Source organism: Mytilus trossulus, chromosome 1 (assembly GCF_036588685.1).
Source record: "Mytilus trossulus isolate FHL-02 chromosome 1, PNRI_Mtr1.1.1.hap1, whole genome shotgun sequence".
In the NCBI taxonomy this organism is placed as follows: Eukaryota; Metazoa; Mollusca; class Bivalvia; order Mytilida; family Mytilidae; genus Mytilus; species Mytilus trossulus.
The window spans coordinates 67,856,513-67,875,597 of NC_086373.1; positions in this window are offsets into that span (position 1 = coordinate 67,856,513).

The window sequence follows — 19,085 nt, forward strand, 5'->3', positions numbered from 1 at the left end:
ACTTTAAACTTAGTACACATGTTTCCTATGACATGATCTTTTTAATTTCAATGTCAAATTACAGTTTGTTTTGAACCCAATTTTACGGTTTCACCAAACAAAGAAAATTTGGCATCGTTGCACAATTACTTACTTTATTTGTATTGATCACATTCGCACGAAACTGTATTCATTACCACTTTCAAAACTTCATTCTCTGTTTGATCAATGTTACAAACCCTCATTCTAACCAATACACACTTACAGCTATAATTTCGGATATTGCAAGTCAGAGACTATTCAAACTAGTCCGGAAAAGATGATAAAGAGAAAATATTTGTTCTTAATCTGTCCTTTGCAAACAAAAGTCTCGATGGCGTCAACTTGAGAAATATCCTTCATCATAAATTAGTTCAATCGAAAAAACCTCCTTATTTCAAAGATCAGTCTGTACCAATCATTTATATTTCTAATACCTATACCAAACCTATTGCAACTAAATTTTTCAATTACAAACACGTTTTGTAGGATCTCAATATTGACGACTTCAAGTTTAAACCTCCCGATTGCACTTGTGTTAGTTCCCAATTTACATTTATCCGACTGGCCATGTTATTACCTCAGCATTGAAAAAAAACACTTGTGTTATCGAAAGATCCGAAATATCGTGAGCCTAAATCGTTCTATTTGAAATACAACTTTGGATTCAGTCGAGGTTTATGCCAGGCAATGGGCTTAGCGCAAAACGGAAGCCGTAGACACTCTTTTCAAATGAATTAAGGCGGTGAGGTCGTTGATACAAATCAGAATTAAGAAACTGAATGGGTCAATTAATTCCCATCCTACGTCAATCGTAAAAGACCCAAAGATTGCAAAACACTTATCCCACCTCCATGACAAATATGTTGTTGTCCCCGCAGATATAGCCACCTGTCCTAAGTCAGGAATCTGATGTACAGAAGTTGTCGTTTGTTTATGTAATATATACGTGTTTCTCGTTTTGTTTATATAGATGAGACCATTGGTTTTCCCGTTTGAATGGTTTTACACTAGTAATTTTGGGGCCCTTTATAGCTTGTTGTTCGGTGTGAGCCAAGGCTCCGTGTTGAAGGCCGTACTTTAACCTATAATGGTTTACTTTTTAAATTGTTACTTGGATGGAGAGTTGTCTCATTGGCACTCACACCACATCTTCCTATAGCTACAAACAACATCGTTTTTGTGTGAAAAACTCATTACATTTACTGCTTGATAAACAAATTAGGTATTGAAACTTCACTTGGAAACTCAACATATACCCTCATGACACTTACCAAAGAGGAAACCCTGGATAATCATAGGTCTGTTAAAATTACTTTGAAATTTCAACCATCACTGTATTGGATACCTTAACTGCATAAATGTCCTAACAAATAACGGTTTATTGCTGGATCTTCCAAGTGATCCACGAAACCTCTTTCTAAATGATTAACATCTATTTTTTCAACAATCAAAGACGAGCTTCAAAATTATTTTGAAACTGCCTAATCTAGAGGTGGCCTGAATCAGATGTGGATTATGGAATTTAAAAATTCCAAAGATCTTTCAGAATACATAAAATCTAACTCTCTTTCATCTTACAATAGTATTTAAACTTTTGACTTTTCTACGCTTTACACAAGTATTTCACATTCCAAACTTAAAGACAATTTGAAAGAGTTGGTATTGCTTTGTTTCATAAAGAAGAATGGCCAACGAGAGATAAATCATACTTTGTAAAGGATCACTCTGATTTGAACAAAAAATTCTCTGAAACTGACATTATCAAGATGCTTGATTTTTTTTATTGATAACATGTTACGTTCGGATGACGTGTTTTTAAACAGACTGTCGGCATTCCAATGGGAACCAATTAAGCCTCTCTTCTTGCTGACTTGTTTCTTTATTATTATGAGGCAGACTTCATACAGAAATCTCTTAGGCAGAAAGTAAAGAGATTAGCAATTTCCTTCAACTCTACGTTCCGCAAAATAGAGGATGTTCTTTCACTAAACAATTCAAGATTTGGTGACTGTGTTGAACGCATCTATCCCAACGAACTCAAGATAAAGGATACAATAGATACAGTTAAGTTGGCTTCATATCTTGACTTACATCATTTTAGAAATTGACAATGAGGGTCGGTTGAAACCCAAACATTACGACAAAAGAGATGATTTCAGCTTTCCAATTGTGAACTTTCCATGTCTAAGTAGCAACATTTCAGCAGCACATGCATACGGGGTATATATCTCCCAATTGAAACGATATTTCCGGTCTTGCATTTCCTATCATGTTTTTTTTGACAGAGGGTTCCGGCTCACAAGGAAGCTATTAAAACAAGAGTTACAAATGGTGAAGTTAAAATCATCCCTGCATAAATTTTAAAGACGCCATCACGAGTTGGTTGACTATTATGGAATAACCGTTTCACAAATGTTATTGGATACGTTTCTTGTGTCGTAACTACAATCCCTTCCCCTTTATGAATGTGATTTACCGAATTAGACTATTTACCGGATTTGTTATAGTACAAGCAACACGACAGGTGCCACATGTGGAGAAGGATCTGCTTACCCTTCCGAAGCACCTGAGATCACCCCTTGTTTTTAGTGGGGTACGTGTTGCTTATTCTTTAGTTTTCAATATTGTTTCATTTGTTCTATCGTTTGTCTATTTGTCTTCTTTCATTTTTAGTCAGGCGTTGTCAGTTTATTTTCGATTTATGAGTTTGACTGTCCTCTGGTATCTTTCGTCCCTCTTTTACTTATCCTCGTCGTCACCAATGGGACATAATGCCACTTCCTTGCACTATAGAGATATTGTGTTATATATATCGTAGCCAATGTCCCTTTAAATTTAAGTAATAAGTATTCAACAAGGTTAAAACCAAGGAAAGTATAAGCTTTCAAAGTTTTTAAAATAGCTCTTAAGATAGGCTTTGTTATTGAACTGTAGTATCAATCTATTTCACTTTTTATAAAGGCTAACAATCTTCATTTTAAGATAAAAAATTGCAATTTCACACTCAAATACATCTTGATTTGTCATAAAGGTTGTTTTTAATAACACATCGAGGTAATTGTTATTAGTTTTATTGCTTGATTATGTGATTGATGTTTATCCCACGTTTAGCACTATTGAACCATTTCATTCGGTGAGTTTTCGCTGGTGGAGTCACACCATTTTGCATTTCAGGTAACTGCATTGAGGAGAAACTTTTAAACATTTCCAATGACCATGTTTCCAATTAAGATAAAACTTACTTGTTTATTCGACGTTCTGCATTGGGGAAAGTTTCTCATATTGTTTATTATTTTTCTTTTAAATCCGATACGCATTTTGTGGTGGGCGTTTCATATATATTCATGAATGCATAATATTATGATATCTATTTCATGTATTTTAATCATATGGTTATGAAGTCAAAAGGTAATCACGGGTTTAGTGCAGAATGAAGTATAAAAGCATCTGACTTTGTTACCTGTACGTCGCTCCGCATAGTGGCTTAATTCTGGTAAGTTTGCAGACAGTTTAAGCATGCATAAGACAAATGCCAAATTGTAATTGAATTTCTGAAAATGTTTTTTTCCAAACTTCAAGTAAAGTCTTTACCTTTGAAATTTCCAAAATGAATTACAGTTTTGAAATTTTGATCAAAAGATGGAAAATTAATAAAATCTAGTGTATTCTACAATTATTTTTTTTAAATTATTTAGAAAAAATCTACCGAGAACACATTTAAATCCGGGTGATACGGAAAGAAACATGTGTTTATAAATTCAACTTTACAATTTATAAGAGTAGATATGTAACTTTGATATTTTGAAATTCCATATGTGCAAGTGTTAATTTGTAATATTTCAGATTGACAATTGACTGTGTGAGAATTGCAACTCGAACTATGCAACTTCGTACGTAACTCAAAGTTGTTTTTTTTCTGCATCTATACATTTGCGATATGTACTTTCGATTTTAATATTTATGGTCGGTATATTTGATATTCAAAATTTACAATATGTAAATTAGCATCTTGCATTTAAGTTATTTGCACTAAATATTTTGTATAATGATTTTTTAGTTTTTTTATAAATAGAATAAAATTTAGATGAACTAGATAATGTGAAGTATGTATTGATGTTTCAGAAAGAAAAAATATAATGGGTGAATAAAATATCATACTTCAAATAAGCGACAATAATGCTGATTTTTTTTTGTAAAATATGCCATAATGAAATGATTCTTAGCTGTTTTCTTTTCAAATTTCACAATTTATTAAATGATGTTTGAAAGGTGTTTGTAATTTTTCTTTGGAATCAGGTGAAAGATAAGTGATATTATTAATTTAATTGATACAATTAAATTTAAATTCAATGAGGCACATGGTAAATTTCACTTATATTCTTCTAATAGTCCAAGGTTAATATACATTGACTCTCTTGTACTTCAAGTTGCCATCAAAGAAAATTCAGATGTGACAAATATCGTAATACATGTAATTCAAAATGGATCTTATAACAAACTATAGAAATACATAAAAGTTTACTAATAAGATATATTTAAGAATCAAATTGACATATTGCATTATGACATTTTTAAATCTAAGGCTTTTCTACCTGAGGAATATGTTACCTACGCTGTATTTGGCAAATGTTTTAGGAATTTGTGGCACTCAATACTCTTCAACTTCGTACTTTATTTGGCCTTTTTAACATTTTTTTTTATTCGAGCGTCACTGATGAGTCTTTTGAAGACAAAATGCACGTCTGGCGTATACATAAAATTTTAATCCTGTTATCTCTGTTAAGTTTATATAAATATCCAATGTATTACAAATGTACACATAACAATAGTTCATATCACAAATATGAACAAATTACGAAAGTACATACTACAAAAGTAATGTACCATGGAGCAATTACGGAAAATCCAAACTTTGAATAACATATGTGCAAAGATTGAGTTTTAATTCTCAAATTTTTAATTGTCAAGTTGCGCTGTTACAAATACAGAATTACACAGTTAGATCAAAGTTACATATATACAAACTAGAATTGCAATTTTAGAATTATGAAACCTTTGGGCTTTCCAATAAGACTAAGGCAAATATGTAAATAATGCTGGCTCATGCATATAAAGATCAACTCTTTCATGCAACTGACCTTTTTGTTAGAACCTTAAACATATATTTAAATTGGTTAATCCTTGCTTAAATACTTTCCCGTACATAGTTAAATTGCATGCAGGGCATCACTAATACAAAAATGTTCCGATGAGAATATGATATATTTTCTTTTGTTATGGTTTAATTTTACAATTTGTGATTCTTTTTTGATTCCCTTTTGCTGTGATTAGATTCGCATCATATGCAATTAATTCAAAAGGAAAGAGATGTGCTATGATTGCAAATAAGACAACTATCCACCAAACTTTAAATTAAGTAGATGTAAATGGCGCCGACATGTAAATTTTGAAAAAAAACGTTTGAAATGTAACAAAACTATTCATCAAAAATACAAATGACAAACATCGAACCATCGAAATCAACTACAGGCTCTTGAACAGGGAAATAACGAATGTGTCGGGGTTTGACAAGTTTGTGAGCACCCAACCCCCTAACCTGGTGTAACAGCTTAACATCAGAACGACATATAAATCAGTTGAACAAAAATAACTAACAAAAAATCACCCTGATTATGAACTTGAACATGAACATGCTTGTATACACATGAAGTGCAGATCTGAGAGTACAATCCTTTGCTGACAATAAGTTCAAAGCCAATGGGAGCTACCACAAATCAAAGTAACTATGTCAATCAGTTCATATTCAACTTCCAATTGATTTAGTCTCATTAACAGTCATGGAAAAATATGACCTTGTGCAATGCCAAATGATAGATATCGATAGATAGGTTGTTGTACCGTCAAAGTTCTTAACATATATAGTATGACTTCAATTTACTGATAACAATTGTTAACATGTATATATTTGCAAGCGATTTTCTGCCGAAACAAGCGGACGGATATTTTCATTCGATAAAAAGATAAACTATAATAATATAATCAAAAATATTTCCCTGGATTTGATATAAACTTTCACAAGGAAGAGAAAATGTAAAAAATCTTCGACATCATTAACAAAATCTTAACGTTTACTCAACTGCATAAAATGCATGACCATCTATATTCTTAATAACCATTTCTCGTGACAAAATTTGATATCTAATTATACTAAACTGATGTTTAATGATTACAACTTGTCATCAATTTATGGTTCTAGGTACTACAAAACCATGTTCAAATATTGCTGTTGCTTTGTGTTGCTGGTTTTGATAGCAGCAGTCAACTGCGAAAGGAAGGTTGTATTAATATATTATTGTTCCTGGTTTCCTCACGATGTTTTTGGTCATATTCTATATGATTACTACCAACATCAAATTTATTTAATTACGGTAATGAACAAAAGAAAATTGTCATAATTCACCACATTTGGAATGACTTAATTTTAAACAAATAACTTTTTGTCCGGCGATACATTAGGAATACATTTATATAATTTGAATAGTAAACATAAGTTAGTTAGTTACGTTGAGCACGCTTTCTTTTATTTTAAGATTTCATTGCTACGGTATTTTTATATTTTGGTTCTAAGTGCCTCGGTGGCCAAATACTAGGTTGAATTTGATTGCCAGTTGTTCTACCGATAATCAGTTGTTCTTTCCGGTTTCCTTATCTAATGGTATTTCAAAAGACAACAACAGTGCTGAATGTGGCATGATTAATCAATCAATCATTCATTTTGTGTTCTTTTTGAATTTCTCAGAAATATTATATATTCAACCAGCAGTGTCAATAAGTTGAACTTGTAAGTTTACATCGACAAGGTAATTTTCAAAGTTACGAAAACATAATTGTTCAATTTTGTGGACAATCACTACTCCAATTGCTACTAAATGTGTACATTTTCTGGTCCACTCGTTTCGTACCATCATATTCACAATGGTGAATCAGAATACCTACAGAAACTTTTCAAAGATGGGAAAAGCCTCTTTTAAGGTTCATCAACTTGAGATTCAGATATATTGCTGATACAATTTCACTTAATATCCAAGAGTCTAATGAATATTGGATACTCATATCAGATTAAAATGACGGATTGAGGAAAGTACCTAAACTATAAGATCACTTACATAAGTAATCCTTCCACAAACTTGACAGAGACAGACAACTTTAAAGTAGAATCTATGACAACCTTGATGATCTCAACTTTCGTAATATTTTCATCTTTCAATTTCTCAGCAGTAACATACTCTTTGTGCTTTTGAATGTCTTAACACATTATGCTCGTGTGTGACAACACTCTACTGATGTTTTTATAAGATGTGTGTTCTTGACACAGTCAATTCAACCATTCCCCATGTGAAATTATATTGTTTTGATAAACATTGAACGACAAAAATTGTTCCTATGTGACGTCAGACACGCTAAACAATGATTTTGTTTTAAATTTAATTGATGCTTTTGTGCTTTTATGTAAATGATTGTTTGTTTTAGATTGAAACACAGTGATGACTGTTGTACCCATATTTTGACTATTTTACCCTATTATGTCTATTTTGGTCATGAATCGTTGTAAATATAACGTAATTTGTTGCGTCTGTCATACATGTGAGAGGTGTAGCGCTATACAACCAGGTTAAATCTACCATTTACTCCTTTAGAATATGGCCATTTGATCATGAATTATATATAGACATTGACTTTGAGGGTCTATTGACAGCTAAACTTTACGACGAAATAGATGGTTTCAGCTTCCCAATTGTGACATTTTCCTTTTTAAACCACGAGTTCCAAATGGGGAAGTTGAATTCATCACTTCAGCAATTTTAGGGACGACATCATGAGTTTGTTGACCGTTATCGGATATCCGTTATAAATATGATATCGGATATTTCATACAATCCTGTTCACTTTTCACGAATGTGACATACCGAATTAGACTATTTATGGGCCATGTAATAACATGAGCAACACGACAGGTGTTAATTGTACCAAGTCAGGAATCCGGCAGTTGTTGTCCATTCGTTTAATTAGGGACTTTCCGATTGAATTATCCTTGGAGTTCAGTATTTTTGTGGTTTTACTTTTTCCATCAGAGTGATGAGTAGGAACGACTGAAATCGATTCATAAACACGAAACAGTTGATCAATAATATGTGTCGTTTATAGCAAATTGTTTCCCTGTCTTAAGGATGTACACCTCTGAGGAGCCAAACATTTCTAGAATAAAACTGTTTTTCTAAACCTGAATTTTGGGTTTATATGACTGTAAAGAAATAATTTGTGAAGAAAAAATCATATGGTGATGCGCTTCTTATTTTGCCACGGCCCTCTGAAATTTAATGATTTTTCCCATAAATTTTTACCAACCTTTGGCTTAAAAAATCCCAGTTCCACAATTAAACTTTCATACTCTCAATAAACATGATAAAGAAGCAGGGGACTAATCTGAATAAATTCAACTAAATAAAAACTATAGGTAGGTGTTAATATAAGAAAGTTTTATCATACTTTGATGCTTATTTGTGTCAAATTTACCATGTTGTCAATTTTGCAAATTTGTGATTTGTGATTCTGTTTAAAGAACAAAATGTATATTTTTTTTTCAACTTCCTTGTTATAAATGATTAAAAAAGAATTACATATCTATGAAATATGAAAAGAAAAAATAATTTGGGATGTTTATGTTTCTTGTAAAATTTTACGTACCCCTCAGACATTTTTCTCAAAATTTCACTAAAAAAGACTGACTTGATTAGTTATAAAATTTGAAAATTTAATTTCTCAAAAACTACTTATTGGAAAAACTATCAGATTATTACAAGGCATTTTTCATATCGCATGTATTATCAGCCTTAGGTTCAATATCAGCCCAAGAGCCGCATGACATGTTATGATCTTTTTATCATATGCTTCAACAATGGAGAAAAATAACAGATTCATATATTGATTCTTTTACGTGGTTCTAAAATAGAACTTCAAAGAGTGAAAAGTTTACGGATGTCGTACATTCGATATGAAATCTTTCTACCATATACATTGTACCCAAACAGAAGAGAAAAATATCTAAACATGTACAAACCGACAAAAAAAGTTATTCAACAATATTCATAATGAACACTGTTTCGAAAAGTCAATTTTCTAAATTGTGTTTGAAACTTTTAAAAAAGCATTTATTTATTAATTTGTTTGTTTGGGTTTTTTTTGTTTTTTTTTAAATTATTTTACACAATATATTTTGCAGTATCTACATAATTGTTTTGTACATTTCTTTGTAATGTTTTCCACTGAAAACGTAGCATTGAGGTGTATTTTTCGGAATTTGCCGAGTATCACCGGAATGCCATGCGATAACGCTACGGAAAGGCATGTGATAATAATCGAATCATGTGATAAACTTTTCATAATAGCCCGCTAAGCACCAATTCGAAAAATATGGAATTTACGTTTAATGTAATGCTATTATGATACAGTAAGAGTCATATGTTATGTAGTCTAAGTATATGATAAATAATTCTTTCACAGAGTTTGATTATGATAATTATAACATTTATTTCTATTCTTCACTCATATCACATGTTTTGAAAATAATTCAGAACGATATTTCAATGAGACTGAACGAGACTGAAATATCAGAAAAATACATCCTTAAAGTGTTTAAATTCAAGCAGTTAAATGTTCTGTATTTGTATCTGATAGTTCAAAACTCACTATTAGAATGACATTTCCTGACATGTTTCTAAATGTTCAATTGTGTAAACTTATTCGTTATAAACAATTGCAGAACCACCTTTTAGAAATACATATTCGTATATATAGATACAAAACACCTTTTGACAAATAATCAAAAGCAAAAACCACATAGAAAACATTTAATTTCATATTTATCGCTTGAGGTTGAATCCTTTAACTGCAGCAGGTTATTAAAAACTGTTCAATTGCTTGAAGCGTTTATGTTAATCATGTTTCGCAATACATACTATTAAAACTTCGATTAAAATTTTAAGGGATTTTTTACATGTTCAATAATATATAGTTAATAACAATTTTTGAATTTCGTGATAACAATTTATTTTCAATTTATTTATTTCATTATGTATATATTATTGTCCCCCAATTTGATACCATATATGGAAAAACTAATATCTAAAACAATACGATTTTTTCAGACTTACCATTTAGTTAAATTGGAAGGAGAAAAACGTATACCCCAAGACATTGTACACGACATAGAAGCCAACACAGTTACTATAACAGTAGGCGATGTCTCACAGTACAGTGACAAAGTTCCGACAGTGAATTATCATGATTTTGATACAGTCAGTATTATTCTGTTATTCATATATCTTTTAAATCATTTAATGATGATTTATTTTTTTAAGTATAAAAAAAATGAGTTTTTTGGTGTTGGTTTATTTAAAATCATCAATACGAATTAAATAATTTGCAATATGAAAGCAACCATAATAAAATTTAGTAATAAAAAATAATAAAATCATCAATAAAATCATGCTCATTATTTTGTTCGCAATGTGCCCGTTTTGCCTCAAACAACTCATCAGTGATGCTCAAGGTTAAAAAAGGCAATAAATTAAATGAGAAATAAATATGTACATGTACTTGTAACTGTTATGGAGGTAGAATCAAGAAAGTCAAAAAATAATTAATACTTGTTTATTTCATCTTGCAGGGATATGTTGTGTTTAAAGACATTAGACGAAAACTCTGCTTACTATCTCTGTCGCCAATTCCTTTTCCGACACCATTTTTATATAACCTGGTTAGTTTATCTTAGAATATATTTTTTATTCGATTTACAAAAACTAGTAAAATTATATCTATATTTGTTGAGATGGTATGCGAACACATGACTCTTATTTATTAAAATTACATTAGGTAGAAAGAACATATTAAGTAACATCGAACTGTGCGTCTTATCGATAAAATACTTCGCCATTGCTATTACTTATGTCATTTCAACTGATCGAGCGGAGCTTACGTTTTAATTTGCATTAGGACAGTCTAATCTAAGAAGTGTATGATTATGATAATTGCCGTTATAATTATTACTGATTTCTAATCAAATATCAGGGCCATCAAAGAAATTTACAAAAGAATGACTGGACACTTCATTGATGAGTATCCTAAAACACCTATGTGTAGGTGGAATGGTTTATTATGAGCGAAAGGTTAAACTCCGCCCAGTCAATTGAAATAAATTGAGTAATACTGGCACTTTGTTTAAAATGACAAAAAAACAGTTTTGGATTTCTGTTCGAAAGATAACATTGGACCATACACGATTGTTACTGAAAACATTTTGATAATGTGTTGCCCTATTGTTACTTAGTGTGTTTTCTTAATGTCTGCTATTCTTTTTTTATCCATAAGAACGAAATATTTCATTTGTTTGTAGAACGGTTGTTTATAGAACTTATAATTTAAAAGTTTGATTTTTTTTTTTCAAAGATGTCAATTTCAAATCAAGACCAACCACTGTTTATTTTTTATGTAAACAAAAACACGTCTCATAGATTATTTTCCCAAACGATAACGCGTTGGGGTAGTCCAATTGAAAGGATACACTTATAAGTGGTCATACTTGTTTAAGTAAAATTTTAACATTATAGAACTCTCTTTTACAAACACTTTTTTGTGGATGAACGACTAACAAAGACATAACATATGTATTACTGTCATAAATTTGTTAACATATACGATGGCTCTGTGTCTGAACTCAGTAGCGAAGGAACTTTTTCACAAGCATAGATACTTTAATACCAGAATAGTCGTCGTATCCATGAATGAACCGTTTTTGTATTATTGTGAAATGTGACATTTTGACTAGTGTGCATAAATAGGAGGAGTCAATACTGGCCGCAAAGCTATGTAGTTCGAATGTTTCAATTAAATTTGTGAAATTTTAATATCGGTGATCGACTGTTGTTACAGTTATATAGCACATGTATACCTTCGTAGATGTTAGAAATGTATAAACTTAATTCAAATATAGATGATGTTTAAATTTCCAGACATAAGTATTATCATTTCTCGATCTGAAAATATTTAAATATAAATAAGAAGTAAGGGGACAATTTATGATTGCAAATAATACAATTATCAATCACATATCAAAATATTTTGTTTCTTTTTTCAAAAATAGGGTGAAACTAATATAAGTCTTGATTATGAAGCCCAAATAAGCCATGATTTATTAAATGAAGACAAGGTCACAGATATATCAGGACAGCGAATTTCAGATTTCTGTAGCGACTACAAAACATATATGATGGAATTAGTACCAATGAAAAACAACAAAAGAGGTAATAATTTTATGTCTTTGCAAAATTCGAAATTTGCGACTAAAATTTCAGTTATTACACCGTATAATGCATGCTCATGAAGACTTGTTATCTGTTTAATAAGCATGTCAATGAATAAAACATTAGTTTTTAATTGACTATGAAAAAAGAAAAACAGGTATGCCTGTCGCTAGGTGGCATTGTAGCGCTTTACATTGTACCTTTTAACTTTAAAACATGTGAATAAAAATACACTAATTTTGCAATTTACTCTGGGGCACATAGTTTTTCATAGCCAATGCTATTTATATTTGGTTATTGCTTATCTATAAACGTTTCGTTAAGCGACATCGGTTCTTCGGCATCACTGAAATTCTAAAAGAAATAATTTCAGAATTGTTATTGATTAAAAGCCTGTTCTCTGATGTTGGCAGAAAATGATCGCATTGTAAATCATAACACATCTTCTTATCTTTATATGAATCATTTTAATATATCATATTTTCTTTTCCTTGCAGACTTGTCTCGTAAAGGTACGTTAATTTTATAACTTATATTTCGGATATGTACATGTTTCTCGTTATACAATCTATTAGATGCACCTTTACCTTAATTTGTGTCTTGATTGATTTAGCAAGTGTCATCGGTATACTATTGTTGCCACGAATACAAATGTATTATAATATTGTGTTTTATACACAATTAAATATTCCCCAATACTTTTCATTATTTATCAAAAAAGGAATAACTCGCCTAATAAGCGGTATAAAAGTTAGTACACTAAGAATCTTAAAAAAATGCAAAAAATCGCTTAAAATTGAAAAAAAAGTACATATTAAGAAGAATTGTTTCTTCTTGTGGAAACAAATCCTATCATTAAACGTTAAAACATCGAAATATATTGTATCTATAGGTTGCACTTTGTAAATACCGCTGTTTCTGAAAACACGCCTGTTTTGGGGAGAAATTGAATATTCATAGAACATAAATTTTGTTTACATACTGGTTCCCAGTTATGCTCTCTGTGTTCCATATCGCAGAGACAGAACTTGGGAATGTTACCAGTAAATAAACACGTGTATATTGTTTACATTGAAATATGTGGTAACCTTTCATTCGAGGTAGGGGTAGTTAAGAAAATTAGTGTCAGTTTAAACTCTGAGAAGTTCAGGGCATATAAACGTTGAAAATATGCCGCACTGCCCTATATTTTGACCTTTGAAATTTTGAAAATTGTGGTGCAAATGAACTTCCAATTCTAGGATAAGATTTTTTTTCAAAACTTCATAGTAAAAGAGTACAGTTTTAGCCGTAAAAGGAGTTCCTATGGGAAATTGCATTGTCAATATTTACAGAAATGCAACCTATATAGGGTTAAAAAGGGGAACATTCAGAATTTAACCAATTTTGCTTTTTTTCACAGATTTTAAAGAAATTAACTCAAATATGAAGTTTTATAAATATTTTATGAAGATTGATAGAAACCTGGGCCTTAGATATGATGACTCAGCATAAATTCACAGTTTACAGTATGCATAGTTCACTTAAAGTCCTGGATACAAAATTAATTCATAATATTTGCATATTTATAAGTTAAATTGTTAAGAAGTGCTTATATTTACTCTTTGCAGTCATTGAAACTCATAGATCCTTCCTGAATATTATTTATGGAGTATTTGTGTCCTTTCAATAACCCAAAATTAAGCCGCAACATCTAAATCTGCTTTTTTGTCACCACGGCATAATAAGTACAAGCTAGAAAAACAAAAATATCTCAAGAAAACTTACAATAGTGTGTTCTATTCTGAATATGTACTAAATATTTCAAATTGCTAGAAACAGCAGAATGATTTAGGAAATTTGAGGCCCCAGGGGCAAAAAACATAGAAAATTGCCTACCCCCTGGGTCATAAAACAAATAATTTAACTTGTAAATGCTATGATTTCATGATTTTAAAGTTCTTAATATAGAAAAACAATAACTATGCTTGGAAGTTATGCAAACATCAGATGTTAGCAGTCATCTCTACAACATTTTAAGTGAATGTATATCTCAGACTGGTATCTGCATACATACAACTATTGCAAATATGGCTTTGTTTGAACACTTCTAGCATATATAGTAGCTAAATTGTGTCATATATATTGTTACAAATGATACTGTTGGGACAAGATTTCTAAATTAACCATTTGAGACAGAAAATGTGTTCTTTAATTGACAAATAGGCATACAATAAGATGTGGACTGGAGACAGAGGCTGGATTGGATACTTTATATAATCTTGAATGTTGTAATGATTGACTGCTAAACATTACATTTATAATATTCTGATATGCTTTCAATATGTTATCAAAACAGTTTTTAACATGTTCTAGGCATTTTTTCCCCAGAAAATATGCAAATAGGGTAACCTGGCAATAATTAAAGTCTTGTTTTCAAATTCTTCAAACAATTGAAACAGGGGAGGCGTTATAAAATGTATAGTAAAGAAAAACTTAGAGTATACACAGTGATTTCTTTGAGACTATAATTCTGATAAATGAGTATTCATGTGAGAAAAACTGATTTTAGAGAGTTTTCTATTTGAATAAATGTCTGTATAGGTTGCACTTTGTAAATTCCGCTGTTTCTGAAAACACACCTGTTTTGGGGAGAAATTGAATATTCATAGAAAATTAATTTTGTTTACATACTGGTTCCCAGTTATGCTCTCTGTGTTCCATATCGCAGAGACAGAACTTGGGAATGTTACCAGTAAATAAATACGTGCATATTGTTTACATTGAAATAAGTGGTAACTTTTCATTCGAGGTAGGGGTAGTTAAGAAAATTAGTGTCAGTTTAAACTCTGAGAAGTTCAGGGCATATAAACGTTAAAATTATGCCGCACAGCCCTATATTTTGACTTTTGAACAAAATTGTGGTGCAAATGAACTTTCAATTCTAGGATAAGATTTTTTTCAAAACTTCATAGTAAAAGTGGTACAGTTTTAGACGTAAAGGGAGTTCCTATGGGAAATTGCATTGTCAATATTTACAGAAATGCAACCTATATTGATATAATCATGTTCTTAAATGAAAATGGTTAATACTAATAAGCTTTTAAGAGTGAGGTATACCTGTTATTGTAAACACTCTATGTTGGGTATACTTTATTGGCAAGGGAATTATACTTATTACATATCAAACTGAATATCAAAATAAGGAGGCTGGTTAAATCGTGTTAACTCTGAGTATATGTGGGGTTTTTTCTCTACTAGACAAAAGGAATGCCAGAAATTGGGTTAATTGAATTTAGCTTTCTTCAACAAATTTATATGACCGTGAAATGATGTACATTAAGAGAACATGGAAGTCACATATTGTTTTACGACAAAGAAATGCATTATGATGGGTGTTCAAAAAATAATTATAAAATAGCACATGCTTCATAGTATTCAAGATAAGTGTTATAGCAATTGTTTTACCAAGATTAATAATAGTAAACTTTAAGTATCAATGTTTCAATTTTAGATCTAGGTACTTGCTCTCAACATTGTGGTACTTGCTATATCGTTATTCCAACCAGTGAATACGAAGGATTAACAGCACTTGGTTAGTTGGAGGAACAATCAAATGAAGGAGTTAGATTAATGATGTAAACCTTACTCTCCTCAATTAAACATATTTAAATACTTCTTCTAAAATTTAGTATATTTCAATAGTGGTGTTTTTTTATTCACTACATTAATTACCTGTCCTCTTAAGAATCAAACAGAAACAGATTGATCTTGAAAAAGTCAGAAGATATTCCCTAAGCAATATCTTTGGCATTTGCAACATTTGTACAATCTCATGAAGACTTATTATCAGTATCAATGACTTAGACATTAGTTTTGGTAAACAGTTATCAAAGGTACCAGGATTATAATTTAATACGCCAGACGCGCGTTTCGTCTACATAAGACTCACCAGTTACACTCAGATCAAAATAGGTATTAAGCCAAAAAAGTACTAAGTTGAAGAGCAGTTAGGACCCGAAATTCCAAAAAGATGTGCCAAATAGGGCTAATGTAAAATATTCCTTAAAACAACTAATAAAAAACAAATCTTAGACAGAAAGTTTCTTTTATTTATTTCAGAATTAAATACTGCTACCAATATATATCTTATTGTCTGTGTATATCGCCTAGTCGGGTACAAATTGAGGCCGTACACAGTATAAATGTACTAGTACTAAGCACAAAGTTACGTGTATCATTGATTTTTTAATATGTTTTCAATGACATTTAATAATGTACATTTTTTCGTACTAAATACTAAACTGACAGAGTTTTTCTGATATTATCTGAACTTTATATCTTACAAGGGGGAAATGGTTTAACGTGTTCAGTGGTACTGCATGAACACTTAAACAATATAAAAAAATAAACATAATGATTTTTATTCGTTCGTAAAAATAGACATTATGGACCCATTTTTAATTCGAATTTGTAATCTTTCATAATCTAAATTTCCAAAATTATTTCTTATAATGATTTCACTTACACTTTATTAAATAGATGATAACTGTTGTCAAGGTTAAAAGATGTACGAAAGATACCAGATGGACAGTCAAATTCATAAATCGAAAATAAACTGACAACGCCATGGCTAAAAATGAAAAGACAAACAAACAATAGTACACATGGCATAAAACTAAAGAATAAGCAATACGAACCCCACAAAAAACAAGGGGTCATCTCAGGTGCTCCGGAAGGGTGAGCAGATACTGCTCCACATGTGGCACCCGTTTATAAGTTGCTTATACTATAAAAAATCCGGTAAAAAGTCTAGTTCTGTAGGTCACATTCATAAAAGGGAAGGGATTGTAGTTACGACGCAAGGAATGTATCCGATATCATTTGTGGAACGGTTATTCCATAACGGTGAATTAACTCGTGATGGCGTCTTTAAAATTCACGAAGGGATGATTTTAAATTCAACATTTGGAACTCTTGTTTTAATAGCTTCCTTCTGAGCCGCAACCCTCTATCACGAAAATCATGATAGGAAATGCAAGCCCAGAAATATCGTATCAATTGGGAGATATATACCCCGTATGCAGGTGCTGTTGAAATGTTGCTACTTAGACATGTTAGACATGGAAAGTTCACAATTGGAAAGCTAAAATTATCTCTTTTGATGCAATGTTTTGTTTCCAACCGACCGTCATTGTCAATTTCTAGAATGATGTAAGTCAAGATATGAGGCCGACTTAACTGTATCTATTGTATCCCGTTTATTTTATAACAAATCCGGTAAATAGTCGAATTCGGTAGGTTACATTCATGAAAGGAAAGGGGATTGTAGTTTCGACGTTAGGAAAATATCTGATATCATTTGTGAAACGGTTATTCCATAACGGTCAACCAACTCGTATTAACATTGTGTTCCGTGAATGTTTGAAGACTGCATGGCGTCCTTTCGATATCGTTTGATTAATTTTATTTCCGAGCTTTTGTTTCATGAACATTATTCTTTCTAAGTAAGTAAGCTCTGCCGGGAATGATTATCGTGAGAAATGATTATTGGCGTCTACTTAGAGTTGCAAAACCTAACAGTTAGATAGTAAAAAAATAATGTGTCGTTACAAATCAATCCAAAACTTTGCTAATATCAACCTATGATTTAACTTTCATAAAATTTGTGTATGAATTGTACATATGAGAGCCTTTACAATGCAGTTCTACATATAAATATATTTCTAAATGACACAACAAATTTATTGATTGGCACTAATTTTTGAACTCGTCCAAGACAGTGCTGATATGAACCTTTGATAAAAGTTTCATAAAATTCTGGCAAGAATTGTACAATTGAGAGTGCGAGCAATGCAACTCTTATAAGTATAACGTATGTTTCCAAGGGACTGAACTCTTTTAAAAATAAATGATAGGCACTGATTTTCGAACTATTACTAAAAGCTATGATATAAGTTTAATTAAAATCCGGCAATAATTGTAAACGTGAGACAGGACGGATGAACGCATAGATGGATTGTTGGAAGGACGGATGCCCAATATTTCCATTGACCCCGCAATGCTTAATTCGGGGTACAAAAATGTATGATTTTGCCGTTAACTCCAACCAAGTTTGGTCATAAGTTCTTCTTCCATCTTTAGTTAATTAGTTAATTGTGTTACTTTAATAGTTATCAAAGGTACCATGATTAATATTTAGTACGCAATTATAATTCTTCGCGATTTCTTTCAATCAAACTATCAATATAAAGGGTTTCACAAATATGTACTTATTTAGATCTAAACCAAGACAAATGTAACCAAAACCATGACGAATTTCTAGACTTTTAACTGAACCATGTCAATCGCTTAACCAAACCATACCAATTTGGATATCTTGGTTATTCTGCGTTAATTTCTTAAAAAAACACCAATGTTAATTTAGATACTTTGACTTACAATATAGATTCAAACATTTAATTAGCATTTTATTTGATCATTTCAAAAGAACTGAGGCAATTATTTTGGAAAGTAACATAACTAATCCATGACCAACATAACCAAATCATGACATAATCACTGTTCTAAAAGTTCCTCGATATGACGACCTTACTACCCTTGCTAACTGTATTCAATGATATTGGACTGACTTAGATTTAATTTACAATGTGTGATTTTTTTCAAGAGCTACACGATAACGATGTAACAATTTGAAGTTATTAAATGTTTGACACTACTGAATTT